The sequence below is a fragment of the Chelonia mydas genome, chromosome 4 (assembly GCF_015237465.2).
Source record: "Chelonia mydas isolate rCheMyd1 chromosome 4, rCheMyd1.pri.v2, whole genome shotgun sequence".
NCBI lineage: Eukaryota > Metazoa > Chordata > Testudines > Cheloniidae > Chelonia > Chelonia mydas.
Window position 1 is genome coordinate 49,123,040 of NC_057852.1, and position 17,431 is coordinate 49,140,470.

Sequence of the window (17,431 nt, forward strand, 5' to 3'; positions counted from 1 at the left end):
GAGTTTGTTTGTAGTTTCAGCTATTGATTTCATTATTTTAATGGGTGATAATCCACATTATGGAGTGACACAGATCTTTCTGGGTAAAGCTTTCTCAAACCCCTTTATTAGAATATGCTACTTAAAATGATTAAGTATTAGTATAATTTTGTTTGAATACCTGAATTGATGGACATTGGCAGTTGTTTGCTGCTGTAGGCAGAGAAAGAATTGCATATATAAGATATTCCCAATGACCCTAAATGGTGCATTCACTAAGGAAGATGTAATATGATGTTGGTGGGACCCTTTATTTGAAAAATTGCTTCCATAAATCACCATTACAACCTCCCTCCTCAATTCTGTTACTTCATGCTAGAAGGCATCCTTTTTCATCCAAAGGAGATAGATGAAGAGCTTTGAAACAATTTTTATGCACACAGAATCGGAACATGCTGGTTCTACTGATAACAGAACACAGTTGTTTTGTAGTGAAAGTGCACTAAGGGAACCATATTGAAATAATATGAGGGTGTGTATCATACAGAGTTGCTATGGAAAAAGCAGCATCCATCAGGCAAGTTATAGTAGCATTACAGTGCTATGTGCTTTTCAGACATTAACAATATTTCAAAGGAATACAAAGTTATTAATGCATTAAAAAGATAGACCCCAACCCTGCACAGTGTTTCAGACACAGTGAATCACTCCACCAGTGCAAAGAGAGAGACCTTAAACTGACAAGATATGGTTCATGAAGGATCTATACTGGTTTTACACCACTGTATGCACACTATGCTGGCTCCCCAGTGATCCCGGGCTAGATTAATACCCTCCTGGCAAATACAGTTGGCCCCAGAAAGACCAGAACAGATTTGTCCCTAGATCAGGTGCCTCCTATTCTTTGTGTGGCACAAAATTGTTTAATCTCTTAAGGGCTGTATTACTTTGGTCTAATTCTGGTTGTTGGGCTGGATGCATACATGGCAAGACTTGCCTGTGATGTACAGGAGGTCAGACTAGATTATCTGCTGGTCTTTAAAGGTCTTAAACTCCATGACTGTGAGGGGCAGCTTTGTACTCTTCCCAGGTTGCACTAAGCTCACCTCAAATACAGCCCCCTAATTTTTTTTTTCTGTTAAAAGTGCTATATCTTGTATTAGAATGACTGAGGGGGTACTGGTAACTAATGGGATATGTTAGAAACTTTTACCAGATGTCTGCTTCACATTCAGTCCAGGGGGGTAATGATAAAAAGCCCCCCTCTACCATTTAGTATAAACAATATCTAATGTATTTTTGTACATTATATTCCAAAATAAAGTCATAAAATGAAGAATATTTTATACTTGTGTTAGCAACTTACCATGAATTTTACTTGAATGGTTTACATTAAAATGTTAACAATATTTTACTTGTCATAGGGAGAAAATACAGCAAAAAGGTGTATGAATAAATGAGTATAATTCACTCATGCAGACCATATTTCCTCCAAGCAGTGCCAGAATTGACATGTTGCTAGAGTTTGGATCTCTTACATAGCAGAAAGATCTGAAAAATCAATGTATGACATGCATTTGAGAAGGTGTGCGTATCATTAGTATCTGCCAATGTTGGTATAGCAATGACACGTTTCCTTTATTTTCAAACACATCTGACCAAACGGCAGGTTGACCAGATGTCCCAATTTTATAGGGACAGTCTTGATTTTTTGGGTCTTTTTCTTATATAGGTTTCTATTACCCCCCTCTCCCCCACCCCAGTCCTGATTTTTCACATTTGCTATCTGATCACCCTACCAAACAGACACTTCAGAGAAGGTCAGAATCCTGAAAGAGCAATGCTTACCTCATCCTTACCTCTAAGATTACTCTGCATTTTGTTGAGAAGCATGTGCAAACCTGATGACAGAATTGAATGAATCATCATGAATAGAAAGGGGAACATAGAATAATTACAGATTTCATTTTGAATAAAGCAACGGAGATGGTTAATGCTAGAGAAATGTAAGCATTATGGCTTACCCAAAGGTTTCTGACTGCAACATTGGGCCAGAAATCACATGAGAACAAATTTTTCCTGGTAAAATTCCCCTGAGCTGAAAATTAGAGGAGCATCCACTCATGTAACCCTGAAGTTCTTGTCAGAACCCCAAAGTGCAGAAGCATGTGAAAATGCATTTTTCGTTTGCCATCCAAATGTCCTCTAGCTTCAGACAACAATTTGTTCAAGTTTGTCTAGAACTTTGATTAAATCTGAAAAATGTTTATTTTCTCCAAGTGGACTTGCCCACCCCTAACATTTAATTGTTTTTTTTATAGTTCTAAGTGTTAGACTGAGCCTTCGGGTTCAGCCCTGCATAGTGTGAAAGCTGCACAGCCCCCAAACTCCCCTCTGCCTATAGGGATGATGTATTTTGCAATAGCCCTCTCTGTCCACTCCTGCTCCTCTCATTCCTTCTGGGGAAGAGTAATTGGTGTGTGGCTTTCTACCCAGTGTCTGGAGTCACAATCTCAGTGAGTCTGTCACAGCACTCTGTACAGCGTGAAGGCCTTGCTCCCTTAGATGCATTGGACAAAGCTGCAGTCTAGTTGTAAAGCAATATTAAAGAGTACAGACTCTCATTTTCAGCAGTGTATGTTTAAATGAATGTAAGAACATAAGAATGGCCATACTGGGTTAGACCAAAGGTCCATCCAGCCCAGTATCCTGTCTGCTGACAGTGGCCAATATCAGGTGCCCCAGAGGGAGTGAACCTAACAGGTAATGGTCTAGTGATCTCTCTCCTGCCATCCATTTCCACCCTCTGACAAACAGAGGCTAGGGACACCATTCCTTACCCATCCTGACAAATAGCCATTAATGGACTTAACCTCCAAGAATTTATCTAGTTCTCTTTTAAACCCTGTTTTAGTCCTAGCCTTCACAACCTCCTCAGGGAAGGAGTTCCACAGGTTGACTGTGTGCTGTGTGAAGAAGAACTTCCTTTTATTTGTTTTAAACCTGCTACCCATTAATTTCATTTGGTGGCCTCTAGTTCTTATATTATGGGAACAATTAAATAACTTTTCCTTATTCACTTTCTCCACACCACTCATGATTTTATATACCTCTATCATATCCCCCCTTAGTCTCCACTTTTCCAAGCTGAAAAGTCCTAGCCTCTTTAATCTCTCCTCATATGGGACCTGTTCCAAACCCCTAATCATTTTAGTTGCCCTTCTCTGAACCTTTAGAACCTCTGAAACTGTAGAAATTATTGAATAAAACTTACTGAAGTAAAATGTGATTGGCGGAAAGGGGAAAACTCTCAGTACTATGACACTAATGTTCCAACTAAACAATAAAAGAGGAGTTAGAAATCTAAGATGCATTGGTAAAAGAAGGATCTGAAAAGCGTAATCAAGATTGTGAAAAAGGCATATGCTAGACATCTAATTCAATGTTACCTGTGCATTCTTGCAGATATTTCTGCGGGGGAAATGATTTATGCAATTATATTTTCAAGTTTGACTAAGTAATTACATATGCAGTTTCAGAAAAATAATTTAAAATTCAGTATTTTCAACTACTGTGAGTTCCGATCTCATCTGCCAAGTGCTAGGCCTTTTGCAGTAGCTTAAGGATTCTACAGATGTATTATGGTTTTAAATTTTATACAGCTGTGAATACACTTGCTTCCCTTTTAAATGTGCACATTCAACTAGATTTCTATGTTCTTCTCCAAAAACACCATAATTGAATAAAAGACATACAGAAGAGAATTGTGAATGAGTAGTACTCCCTGGATCTGTGAAATTAACACAGATGTGCAGTAACTATTGTTCATTCTGCATCAAAGGGACACGAGGTAAATACGAGTGTTGAGAAGAGGTCTAATTGGTAAGTGGTTTGTGATAAATATTTAATCCATAAGGGAGAGACTAGATAAATCTCAACATAAAATATATGATTTTTTTTCTAGCTTTCTATTGTTTTTTTTTTTTTTGAACGGGTGTTTAATAATTCTTTAAAAAAAAAATCCAGTAAAAATGTAATTGTTGAAAACTGCTGTGGATGCCAGTAAGGGACAAATGTAGAAGTGTGTTTTGGTTTTAATTTCCCAGATCAAAATGGAAAAATCTGAGTTGTATACAATTCCAAATGACTAGAAATACTTTTTGACAATGTTGTACTACTAAACTGCACCCATATTAGAAGCACTTTGCTCTTGTAGCGTACTGATATAACTGTGTAGACCTGGCCTTAAAGATACAATCAGTATATTTATACTCCAAGAAATGTGTAGGTGAAAAAAAATATGGATAATAGCAAAATGTTGGGAAACATCAGTAAATAACATTACTCAGATTTTCCATCATCTACGTTCAGGAAAAAATTTGAAATGTAGTCAGAACAATTTTTAAAAGCATAATTATCTTGACACTGTCCTTTTGTTGGTCCAACTTAAAATTCAACGTAATTTGACAAAAGTAAATAAATACTTTTAAAAATCGTCTGTACTGACAGCAACAGAGCATGAGTCATGGACTCTCTATAACTTTAAAGTGGTTTCTAGATAACATATTTTGAAATATATTTGGTTAACTAGCTACAGTTCTAAACTCTGAATAAAATACTAGAGACAACTGAAGAGTGAATGCGTGTGTGTTAAAGTAGAACATTTGTTCAATGTTCTGTGCATTCTTATGAGGATAGTAGTATTATCAGCACTTGCCAAAAATGTAAAATCTATTTGTGTGATTAACTGAATTTGGTTAATAACTGGCATTGCTTTGAGGCTCATTTTAGCAGTGATGTGCTCACAGAAGTCTCAATTTAAATTCTACCACCAGACTGAAGGAAGGGTCAAGCTGATTTCCTTCATTCTGCTGGAGTCCCCCAACCCCAGATCTGGATAGTGTGCAGGTGAAGTCCTATCTCTGGAGTTAACAAATGCTTCTGAAGAACAATTATTTTGCCCTCATAAGAGTCCAGATTGCACCCAACGACAGTTTTTTTTTTAAAAATGGCTGCCCTTCCCATAGCACATCCACCTCATTTATATGAAGTTTATCACAACTGTCACTGGATTTCAGTGAGGTGTTCATTTTATTGTATGTTTTAAGTGCCATTATAATCTTTGGGCCAGAAATTGTCATTTACTACAGAGTCTAGCACAATGGGGCCTCAAACAGAGATGTTTCAGTAGCACTGCAATGTAAACATTTAAAACAAAACAAAAAATCAATCCTATGCCCTTTGCGACATCTTTCTCTCATCTCATCTGCCACAAAGCTGCAGTGGTAGGATTAGGACCTTCATCTACTCTTTGTGAATTATTCTGTGATGGGTTTCCCCTGGGGTGCCAGTGAGCCCCTCTGACCCACCAGCCTGGGCTCCCTTTACACTGTGTTGCTGTGACCAGCCTGCCACATACAGGTAGCCTGCACACATACAGGAAGGGACACACCCAGGTTCTAGCCTGCACACATACAGGAAGGGACACACCCAGGTTCTAGCCTGCACACATACAGGTAGGGATACACCCAGCTGCAGTTACATACAGATGCTGTGGTCAACTCTGCATGGGGAGGCACAGCTATCCCTAGGTGTTTCATTCACAGGTTAAAAATCTCTTAAACTGGGTCCAGCAGTTCAGTCTTTGTTTCTCAGGTGTTTCCAGGAGTCTCTCTGGGTGGGGAGTCAGTGAAGAACCACAATTAAGTCACTCCCCTGCCTTAAGTAGCTTTTGCATATGGCAGCAACCCTTTGTTTCAAAGCTTGGTTCCCACGCCTGTCAGTGGAAAAACACTGGTATTCCAAGATGAAGTCCAGCACCAGGTGACCTGGTCACATGACCTTGTAGTGTCATAGCCACCATGAGTTAGACTGTTTAAAGCATCCTCAGGAGGGCTTCCCAGTGGGAAATTCTTTTAAGGCCTATTTTATTCTCCTAATAGCCCTTTAACCTGAATGGGCCCTTCCCAGCCAGCCACCTAGACTGAGTGCATTCTTCCTAGTTGCGTTCCCCAGATGTAAACACATTTGTAATACAGATATATAGTCAATATTTCTAACTTCAGATACAAAAATGATACATGCATACAAATAGGATAATCATATTCAATAAATCATAACCTTTCCAATGATCTTCATGAACTAAAATACATCAGAAATATGCCATAATAATATCATATCACATATGAAGAATATGGGGTGCAGTGTCACAACTTCCTTTCTCACTTTCCCATAATATTTCCCCTTTGAAGGTCTTGTATATGCTTTTCTAACACATTCATTCTAGATGTCCATGAACATTCTCTCTTTTTTTTTCTTTTTTTTTAAATTTTCCCATCTTAAAACTGCTCTTTTTTTGCCTCCATGTCCTGTGTCCTTCCATAGGTGGCTTAATTTTTCATAATTAGTTTAGAGCAAAACGAGCCCACCACTCTTCTTTCTATGGTGGAGAAAGTCTGAGGGTTAGCAGCACCAGCATGGGGAAAGACAGTAACCTTTAAGGATTGTTCAGGTGGATGGTCTATAGAAATTGCTAGACCTTGGGGCCCCTTTGGCAAAATATTCAGCCACTGAATATTGCAACCACTCAGGTCCTGAGCCAATGGTCCCAGTGGTCTCCCCATCAGATGGGGAGAAATGGAAGCCTTCTGACATTTTAGCTCTGAAACTTGGACTCAAGGTTTTTTTTCTTCCCTGGTGTGTTTTTGTTTGTTAGTCTGCCTTCATCCTTTTTTTCCCCCCATAGTTGACATTTTAGCAAATATGACAATTAAAGAACACCCAATGCAAGTGTGATTTTAATTAAATTATTGAACCAGAATATTTCATCATGCGTATTGCTCAGTCTGAATCTCTTTTGCACATTTCATTGATTAATTATATTTAAATGTAAATTTTGATTCCACATGGGACATGGTCTTTTAAATCAAAATAGTTGGTCATCTTTTAAAATTCAGCAGGGGTAATGCCTTTTATCTGAGAAAGTGTGATGGAAATGTAATATTTATTTAGATTTTCTTTAAAAGAATGTAGTATCAGGACAAAAAGTAAGGGAAATATAATAATTTGAACATTGTTTCCTTCCATGCTGATGTAGGACTGAACAGCAAGATTTATGTACTCTGTGCCAAACAGGAACATGTGTCAAGTACACATTACAATATTCAAACAGAGCTATATTGTGGGGTTAGGATTTATGAAATTACAAGGGAAGTTAAATTCCAAAATCCCATTTAAAGTAAATAAAAGTTGACTACCTAATTCACATTTGTGTTTTTGTAAATCTCCCATTTAAAAACATAACAAACTTGATTTTCCAGTGCCTTTCACCTTAGGTTGTCATCTACACCTGTGCGAACTGTTGGATGTAAAACATTTGAAAATCAGTATCGTAGTCTTTTACACACATTTTGCACTGGGTTAAAATGACTTTAGAAAATGCAAGTTCATGGGGAATCAAGCCCCAATATTTAAAAAGTAAATCAGGTAGAGAATATCACACTGTTATTTAATAGTACATTGAGAAGACTGGTAGATCTTCTTTTATTTTGGTAAGCAGGGACAGGGGTAGTAAAATATTTTCAGCCATCTACTCTGTCTTTCTCCCCTACTCATCTGAGCCAAAGGAACTGATACATAAAGCAGTTTACCATGTACCATGTACATGCACCGCTACAGACTAGGGACCAAATGGCTAGGCAGCAGTTCTGCGGAAAAGGACCTAGGGGTGACAGTGGACGAGAAGCTGGATATGAGTCAGCAGTGTGCCCTTGTTGCCAAGAAGGCCAATGGCATTTTGGGATGTATAAGTAGGGGCATAGCGAGCAGATCGAGGGACGTGATCATTCCCCTCTATTCGACACTGGTGAGGCCTCATCTGGAGTACTGTGTCCAGTTTTGGGCCCCACACTACAAGAAGGATGTGGATAAATTGGAGAGAGTCCAGCGAAGGGCAACAAAAATGATTAGGGGTCTAGAGCACATGACTTATGAGGAGAGGCTGAGGGAGCTGGGATTGTTTAGTCTGCAGAAGAGAAGAATGAGGGGGGATTTGATAGCTGCTTTCAACTACCTGAAAGGGGGTTCCAAAGAGGATGGCTCTAGACTGTTCTCAATGGTAGCAGATGACAGAACGAGGAGTAATGGTCTCAAGTTGCAATGGGGGAGGTTTAGATTGGATATTAGGAAAAACTTTTTCACTAAGAGGGTGGTGAAACACTGGAATGTGTTACCTAGGGAGGTGGTAGAATCTCCTTCCTTAGAGGTTTTTAAGGTCAGGCTTGACAAAGCCCTGGCTGGGATGATTTAACTGGGAATTGGTCCTGCTTCAAGCAGGGGGTTGGACTAGATGACCTTCTGGGGTCCCTTCCAACCCTGATATTCTATGATTCTATGTTTAGACTATGGATGTATGTGCTCCGCACTGCCTGGTGGCCTCTGGTTGTGGTCCCCCTGTCCTTCCTTTAGTCTAGTCTTTCAGCATAACATTTTGGAACTGAGAGAACAGTGAAACTACTCTACCACTCCCAACAGTTTAGAGTAGTTTACAATTGGAGCCTGGTAATGATCTCAGCCAGCTCCCATTTAACTCACTTATAAATCTGTCATTAGAGATGATGCAGGATCAGGACCTTAAAAAAGGCAAGTTGTCAAAGCGGAACCACTCTTCCATGTATGTTTTAAGACTCCTGCACAAAAAAAAAAGATGTTCGTGTGTGAACCATAGTTCCTGAATGGATGTCCACTAACTTCCTTGGGACCCCATGCAATGCATATATTTTCAGAATCTTTTCTTAAGTAATTAAAGTGCTCTTTTCCTAAAAGAAGGAAGATATGGATTTTTAAAGGTTTGTAGCACCTAAAAATGCAGACAGGTGTGATTTTTCAAAAGTACATAGGCATCTAAATCCCATGTTTTGCTTATTTATATCTTTAGGTACCTAAATAGTTTTAAACATCCTGCCCAAACTGTTTTAGTGGCATTATAAATCCTTAAACAATATTTTAGCAACTTACCAAGAGATTTGTCTAGAGAGAAGTATAGTTTTGCTGTTTCAAATGTTTAACTTTTAAGTTTATAATACTGATTAGTGTGATGTTTTTAGATGTATTATCTTATTTTGTCTAAGATACAAGTCATGCAGTAAACCCACTTTAAAATGAGCTATTGTATCTTTTTCCAAAGCAATAATTGTCTTACCCCATTAGCAATAATTTTATGAACATGTTGAATATCATATTGTTTGTCTTTTTCACTCACTGGGAAGCTATCCTTTGCTGTGTATGAAATGATGAATAAAATTGTCCATTAAATCTAGGTTTTGCCATCAGCTTACTATTAGAAACTGAAGTTCTTGCTAAATCACAATTGACAAGAATAAAAATGAGCTGGAGTTTTGTCCTGCTGAGAAATATCACCAGTATCAGTGATGAAAACACTGTTCCAACGGAACTACATAACTTTGTTTTCAGCATTTATTTAAATTAAACCTATTTATTGGCCTTTTTGGCTTCAAAGATACAACAAACACCATTTCCTGGGATTCTCCCATGGTGAGGGGCTGTGAATACTTGTCATACTTTCACAAATTTATACAGCCTGCTTTCTGCAGTTGCAAAGCAGACATGGCTCAAATTGAAGTCCATGAGCTCTGGATGCCCAGTACTTCTGAAAATCAGGTTAAATACTCATAACATAGTCTGAACATAAATTAGATTAACATGTTTGTGTGTTTTGATATTCCTGTAAAATATATAAATAAGACATATAGTAAGAAGCAATGCTGAATTTCACCAGCCCAGGTGATCAGGGCTCACACTATTACAATCCATTTCTGGGGTACAGCATATTCCCCATTATACAGCTGACCAGCTCCACTGTCTACTCTAAGGGCTTGTCTTTACTGAAGTAGTTAGTTACACACAAATTACTGCCCTCAGGCTAGCCTAGCTTGAGTGAGAGGAATCACACTGCAAAGCAATAGGGCTTTCAATTAGTATTTACTATGGCATATCTTCAGAATAATTTAAGACCCTCCAAAGACAGGGGTGGCCAACCTGAGCCTGAGAAGGAGCCAAAATTTACCAATGTACGTTGCCAAAGAGCCACAGTAATATGTCCTCAGCCCTGCATCAGCTCCACCCCTCCTTCCCCCCCCCCCCCCCCGCCCAACACCTCCCGCCCACTGGCAGCCCTGACAGTCAGCACCTTCCCCTCCCTCCCTGCATCTCCTGATCAGCTGTTTCCTGGCATGCAGGAGGCTCTGGGGAGGGGGAGGAGAGAGGGCACTGCAGGCTGAGGGAAGGGGTGGAGTGGGGGCAGGGCCTGTGGCAGAGCCAGGGGTTGAGCAGTGAGCACCCCCCGACACATTGGAAAGTTGGCACCTGTAGCTCCAGCCCTGGAGTCCAGGAGCTACATGTCGCTCTGGAGCCACAGGTTTGCCACCCCTGCTGAAAGGGAAAAAAAAATGACTTTGAAGGATTTTGTTGGGTGGGTTTGTTTGTTTATGTGCAGGTTGCTGATACAGTACTTTCAATTTCTTTGTAAACTATACACACAGAATTGGACTCTTTGATGAGATCGTTGCAAATAATGTAAGCACAATGCATCTATCGCTTTAAAATATGTGGGATGAAATAAAGCAATAAACCTGGAGGGAGTGATGTACTATAATGTGATAGACTTTTGGGAAAATTGACTGTTCTGTTATACTTTTAAGAAGGGAAGCTTTATTTTGTTTTATTTTACTCTATTCATTTTACATACTGTATTTATTCTGTCAAAGTCTCCTGTTGGATATAGGTTCCTGACCAATGAAATATGATACATGAACCACAAAAATCAGGATTCTTTTGTGTACTGAGTCATTTGTAGTATTGCTGATTCATCTGTAAGTTCAGGTAATACAGCTGCACAGGTCAGTTATTGTGGGGTTATAACTGAGTTAGATAATGGTGTTTATGGCTTTCAAATTGCAGATCAACCTGGGAAATATAGCAACTGTAACATGTAAAATTTTTAATCAGTTATAATTAACCATAGTTATTAATATTTAAATTTCTACCTTGAACAGTCTTTCATCAATGAAGAAACAGATGGTTCTAGTTAAATAAACATTGTACACATCTTTACAGTTGCAGTGCCCTCATATAGAACCAGGTTCTGCCACTCTTAGTTAGGATGACTAGTACCTTTCTCCACAAGTAGTCCCAGGAAACCCATAAAGAGCAAGGTACTACTTAACCAGTGTGAGTAAGGGTGAAAGAATCTAGCCCGTGCTGGAGGGGATTCTTGTGTGAACAGATGGGCTACAAACAGCTCTTGGATAATCTTGAACTCAGGATTGAGTATGGAAAATAAATGTTTACAGTGATGTTTCAATCACGAGTGTAGCTTGGCCTCAGAGAAGGACTTCCCAAATTTGAAAGATTAAAGTTTGGTTTCTCATGTATTTGCTCTTTTTATTTCTACTTATTTAATTTGCTCTATTTATTTATTATTATTAAGGCTAAATTTCTATCAATTCCAGCAGAAAGAACCGCTAATTCAAAACTATATTTGCAGCATCAGAAAAGTTCTCATCTCTAATGAGGTTTCATTCATATTGTTGTTTTTCTTTGAGTAGCTATCTTTACAGAAGCACTGCAACACTGCCTCCAGATTTTCATTGCAGTGGTATATCTCAACTTGTAGGGCACATTGCTTAGCAATAAAAACTCTACCTTTTGAAAAGCAGAAATTCCAGTGCTATTGCTCCAGGGCAGAACTTCATTATATTGTCCTAAATAATTCAGTCATTACTGTGATGTACACCATGTCTACCTCCAAAGTGGAATCTGCCCTCTGGCCAGTAAACTCATAAGTGTCATTTTACCGTGTGCTTCCAAAGCAGGAGTCCAACCATCATTATAGTGCAGCTTTTCAGACTAAGGTACTGTAAAGGTTGACAAAAAGGCAGGGGAAAAGAGCTCACATAAGAGCTTGAATATGATAAGATTTCTGCCCTAGGGGCCCCTCCTGCCCTAGAAGCAGAGCAACATCAGCCTGAGCATGCAGGCTTGCTATAATGAAAATGTTATGGTCTGCCATAAAGATTGATCTATATCAATGTAATATTATTGGTGTTTTCTGCTCCAGGCAAAGTTCCATATAGCTGTCTATGACAGAGACGGAGTTAAATCATTACAATGATGAAACAGATGATATAGCTCCTATCTTGAAGGCAGAGCATGGTCCAAAAGTTGTATACTAGAAGCAGAGCTACATCACTGCAGTGCTGGGAATCTTGCCCCTGGAATCACTTGTGCTTTGGATGCAGAGCTGCGTAACTGTGCCATTTGGAACTCTGCCATGAAGGTAGAGAGAGACCTGCCCTGGAGGCAGAATTGTCTGGTTGCAGTGATGAAAGTTCTAGCCACTCTTTGCTTGCAGACCTCGGTATTCTGCCCTAAAGGTAGAGTCATACGGTATCATTTCAAATGTGACAGTAACTCCATGTAGGCAATGTTCTATAACTGACATGCTGAAGAATTTTGCAACGGAAGCACTGTTCACAGCAACTGTTTTCAGATAGTATGGTAGGACATATTCCTTAAAGAAATATTTTGGTGGTGGTGGTTCATATCAAAATAAACATACATAAAATTACCATTTCAGAAATTCTGTGGATATAAACAGAGATATGAGTATTTTGCTACCGGCCAAAAGTTCATCACTCATGGTTATAGGGATACTGGCAAAGTTTGTAGGACAGCCTCCAGAATAACATAACATCCTGTTTTGTTCTTTGAGGACTCTAAGGCCATCCTATATATGAGTGATACCTGTTAAATAAGAGGTGTTTGGGTTTGTTTGTTTTGTTTTTTCAAATTTAAAGGTGTGGTGTTCTGGGACAGAGTAGAGTCAGTCTGAGTTTACAAAGTGATTTATCATCCAAAAAACCTCTGTGGCATTGGAGAGGTAGGCGGTCTTGGCCTCCATGGCAATTGTGCCATACCTTTGTAGAAATTCCTTGTGTCTAAGTCCATCTTGGTCAGAATGCATGATCAGTCCTCGGTGCTCAAGCTGGTTAGCTAATTGGCTAGTTGATTTTTATTTTTAAATGCAAAAACAAACAAACTCAGCATAAATACAGCAAGTAAACTAGATATTTAAAATATTTTCAGTTTTAATCATAAATGACTAGTAATCTAGTTAAGAATGTTCTGCGTGTGTGTGCATGTGTGATTTTTAACCTATGTCTCTTTTATGTGGAAAAAGGTAGTTTGAAATCCATGAATAAAATTAACAGAGTTAGCACGTCTTTTATACCATCTCTTTTGTTGAAAGTCCAAGAAGTGTTGTAAGGATTAATTAGGTCTATTAACAAAGCAAAGTGGTCATGAAGTAGAGTGAGCTGATTGTACTGCATTTCAGCCAAGGCTGATTTCAACAGTTCAAAATATTGTTCAGTTTTTTTCTGATGAATTTCTTCTTAGCTACTCTCAAGGTTCCTCCCCCACTGTGAACTCTAGGGTACAGATGTGGGGACCTGCATGAAAACCTCCTAAGCTTACTTTCACCAGCTTAGGTTAAAACTTCCCCAAGGTACAAATTAATTTTATCCTTTGTCCCTGGATCTCCACTGCCACCACCAAACTCTAACTGGGTTTACTGGGAAACGTAGTTTGGACACGTCTTTTCCCCCCAAAATCCTCCCAACCCTTGCACCCCACTTCCTGGGGGGGGGGTTGGTAAAAATCCTCACCAATTTGCATAGGTGACCACAGGCCCAAACCCTTGGATCTGAGAACAATGAAAAAGCATTCAGTTTTCTTACAAGAAGACTTTTAATAGAAGTAAAGAAATCCCCTCTGTAAAATCAGGATGGTAGATACCTTACAGGGTAATTGGATTCAAAACATAGAGAATCCCTCTAGGCAAAACCTTAAGTTACAAAAAGGACACACAGACAGGAATAGTCATTCTATTCAGCACAGTTCTTTTCTCAGCCATTTAAAGAAATCATAATCTAACACATACCTAGCTAGATTACTTACTAAAGTTCTAAGACTCCATTCCTGTTCTATCCCCGGCAAAAGCAGCATACAGACAGACACAGACCCTTTGTTTCTCTCCTTCCTCCCAGCTTTTGAAAGTATCTTGTCTCCATATTGGTCATTTTGGTCAGGTGCCAGTGAGGTTACCTTTAGCTTCTTAACCCTTTACAGGTGAGAGGATTTTTCCTCTGGCCAGGAGGGATTTTAAAGGGGTTTACCCTTCCCTTTATATTTATGACAGCTACCAAAAAGAAAACTCTAATATAATTAAAAGAACTACTGGTCATAAGCAGTGATGATCTGTCAAAATCTTAACAACCGGTTCCCTCCTAACCCCACGAGGGGTTTCGTGGCCCACCCCTGCCCTCCGGGGACTCCTGTCCCATCCACCCTCCTCCCCTGTCCCCTGACTGCCCCCCAGAACTGGGCAGGAGGGTTTTATGGGCCATGGTAGTGGGTGCCCACCCCACCCCTAAGAGCCAGAGGGACCTGGCAGGGGGTGAGGTGGGGAGACCCAGCGCTACTTACTTGGGGCAGCTCCCAGGAAGCATCCGGCAGGTCCCTCTGGCTCCTAGGGGTGGGGGAGCGTAGCTAGGGGGGGAGCTGGAGGAGCAGCTGCTCTCCCCACTGATGACATCAAAAGTGGTGCCTTAGGCGCCGACTCTGTGGGTGCTCTGGGGCTGAAGCACTCACAGGGAAAATTTGGTGGGTGCAGAGCACCCACCAGCAGCTCCGCGCCTGGCCCCAGCTCATCTCCGCTTCCGCCTCCTCCCCTGAACATGCTGCCCCACTCTGCTTCTCTGCCCCCCCGCACCTCACGCAGGCTTCCCGCAAATCAGCTGTTCACGTGGGAAGCCTGGGAGGGCTGAGAAGCAGGCAGCGGCTTCGCACTCAGGCCCAGGGAGGCGGAGGCGAGCTGGGGCGGGGAGCGGTTCCCCTGCATGCCCCCCTCCTCAGGTTACCTGCTGAGGTGCGGGCAGCCCTCCTTGCACCCACCCGCCCCAGCTCACCTCTGGTCTGCCTCCTTGAGCCTGAGCGTGAAACCGCCACTTGCTTCTCAGCCCTCCCCGGCTTCCCGCACGAACAGCTGATTCGCGGGGGGCAGAAAAATAGAGCAGGGCGGCGTGTTCAGGGGAGGAGGCAGAGGCGGAGTGGAGGTGAGCTGGGGCCGGGCCCGGGGTGGGGCGGGGCCAGGCGGAGAGCTGCTGGTGGGTCCTCTGCACCCATCAAATTTTCCCCATGGGTGCTCCAGCCCCAGAGCACCCACAGAGTCAGCACCTAAGGTGCCACTTTTGGCTGGCTGTTAAATTTAGAAGCCCTTTTAGAACTGGTTGTCCCGAGTGCGAACAGGCTCCAGCTCACCACTGGTCATAAGGGGAGAAAGTTTTTTTCATAATTAATCAAATTTTTTTCAGGTAATGTAGGTTTTAAAACTAGGGGTGTAAAAGCAAGAATCTGAGTGGTAGTTAATTCATTTTCCAATCAAACAATTAATTAAAGCATAGCATGTCAGCCAAGAAGGACAGTAAAGGGAATGGCAGGTGAACAATATAATGGCATCATTAGTATTGTTAAGAATATATTCCAGTGGAGGAGATGTCAAGAACCTTATGAGGAAGGAGTGAAAGACATACGTTGTACAGTGTACACTATCCCCAAGCAATCTTGAGACATTGCGCCCTGCGAGGGCAGAATGAATTGAGGAACTTCCTCCTCAGTTGCTACTGCTCTTTTCCCTGACGACAAATGCACCCCATAAGAGCAGTTCAGAATTTAGTTGACAAACTAGTTAATAAGATACATGTGGATCTCACATATTGTTATAAAATACTTGTGGTTGAGTAATAATTTGTATGTCTACACTGCAACTAGTCACCTGCAGCTGGCCCGTGCCAGCTGACTTTGGCTCACGGGGCTCTGGCTGCAGGGCTGTTCCATTGTTGTGTAGACTTCCAGGCTAGGGCTGGAACTTGGACTCTAGGACCCTGCAAGGTATGAGGGTCCCAGATCCCGGTCTTCAGCCTGAGTCCAGAAGTCTACACAGCACTAGAACAGCCCCACAGCCTGAAACCTGAGAGCCCCAGCTGGCTGGCATGGGTTAGCCATGGGTATCTAGTCACTATGTAGACAGTGATGAGCTGCCAGAATCTGAAAAACCGGTTCCTTCAGTCACTCCGGGTCTTCGGTGGCACCGAAGGACGTGCCGCCGAAGGCCCGGAGTGAGTGAAAGACCGGCCACCGAAGGCCTGGAGTGCCACTGGGTGAGTGTAAATTCTCAGGGTAGCTTCCGCAGCCAAGAGCTCAGGCGGGACAGAAAGGACGGTCTCGCGGAGGCAGAATGGAGGTAAGCTGGGGCCAGGTGGGGAGCTGCCAGTAGGTGCTCTGCACTCATCAAATTTTCCCCGTTTAACCACCGGTTCTAAATCGGCTTAAACATTTAACATCTGGTTCGTGCGAACCGGCTCCAGCTCATCACTGTATGTAGACATACCTTTAGAGTCTGACCAACCCTGTTAAAGTTACAACTAGTAAATACAAGATGAGCCGTGATAGTGGTTTAGCTAAAGCAAGAATATATAGTCCCTAAGATTCAAATTGCCTGTAGGGTCAATTCTACTGAATAGCATTGAGTTCCTGCAAAAAAAAAACACCCCCCCCCTCCCCCCCAAAACAAAAAAAACCCACTTCCTGGTGGAATTTTAAGAGGCTAGCAGTGTAGGAAGTGATGAGCATTGCTTAAAGTTCCAGGCCAAAGCCTGGAATAGATTTCCACATAAAAGCAAGAACTGACACCTGAAACCTGACAAATTATGTGCTTTGTCCGTAGTATGTACAAGCAAACAACATGATTTTTCCTGTTCTCAGGTTCCACCTGCAGAAACTGTTCCAGTCACAAATCTTATTGCCACTACATAAAAGGGGCCTATTCACTGCAGTGTTACTTCATTGAAATACCATTTTAACTCCATTGATATCAAATAGAAATAATGTCATGAATCGGGCCCACGAGGTTTGGAATCTGTCCAATTCCATCCTCAGCTGACTGAATCCAACATAGACACTTCCATAAATAACTAAATGTTTCTTGGACATGAGTTACTGAGCATCCAGCTACTAACATAGGGTATGATTTGCTTTTTATTAATGAAATACTGTCATGTACATACATTTAATTCATAACTTGTTACTTGTTTGTAAATAATGAAATATAAGAACATATCAAAACAATAGGCAATATTTTTATTTGCCTCCTGGGTTTTGAGTTCACATTTTAATGCTTTTTTCCATGACCATGAAGGAGAAAAACTTTTGTTTTGATTCTCATGTAATCATAGAACTCTAGGATGTGATGCTTTAAGAAAAATACCAAATATTGTAAGTCTTGTGATAAAATTGCAATAGTTGCGAACACTGA

General features: G+C 41.0%; 1 long non-coding RNA gene across 1 annotated transcript in view; it reads left to right on the forward strand.

Moving 5' to 3' along the window:
- Positions 1 to 17,431, forward strand: part of LOC122465585 — an 83,232-nt gene that overhangs the window by 49,893 nt on the left and 15,908 nt on the right. The gene's annotated exons all lie outside the window — the stretch shown is intronic.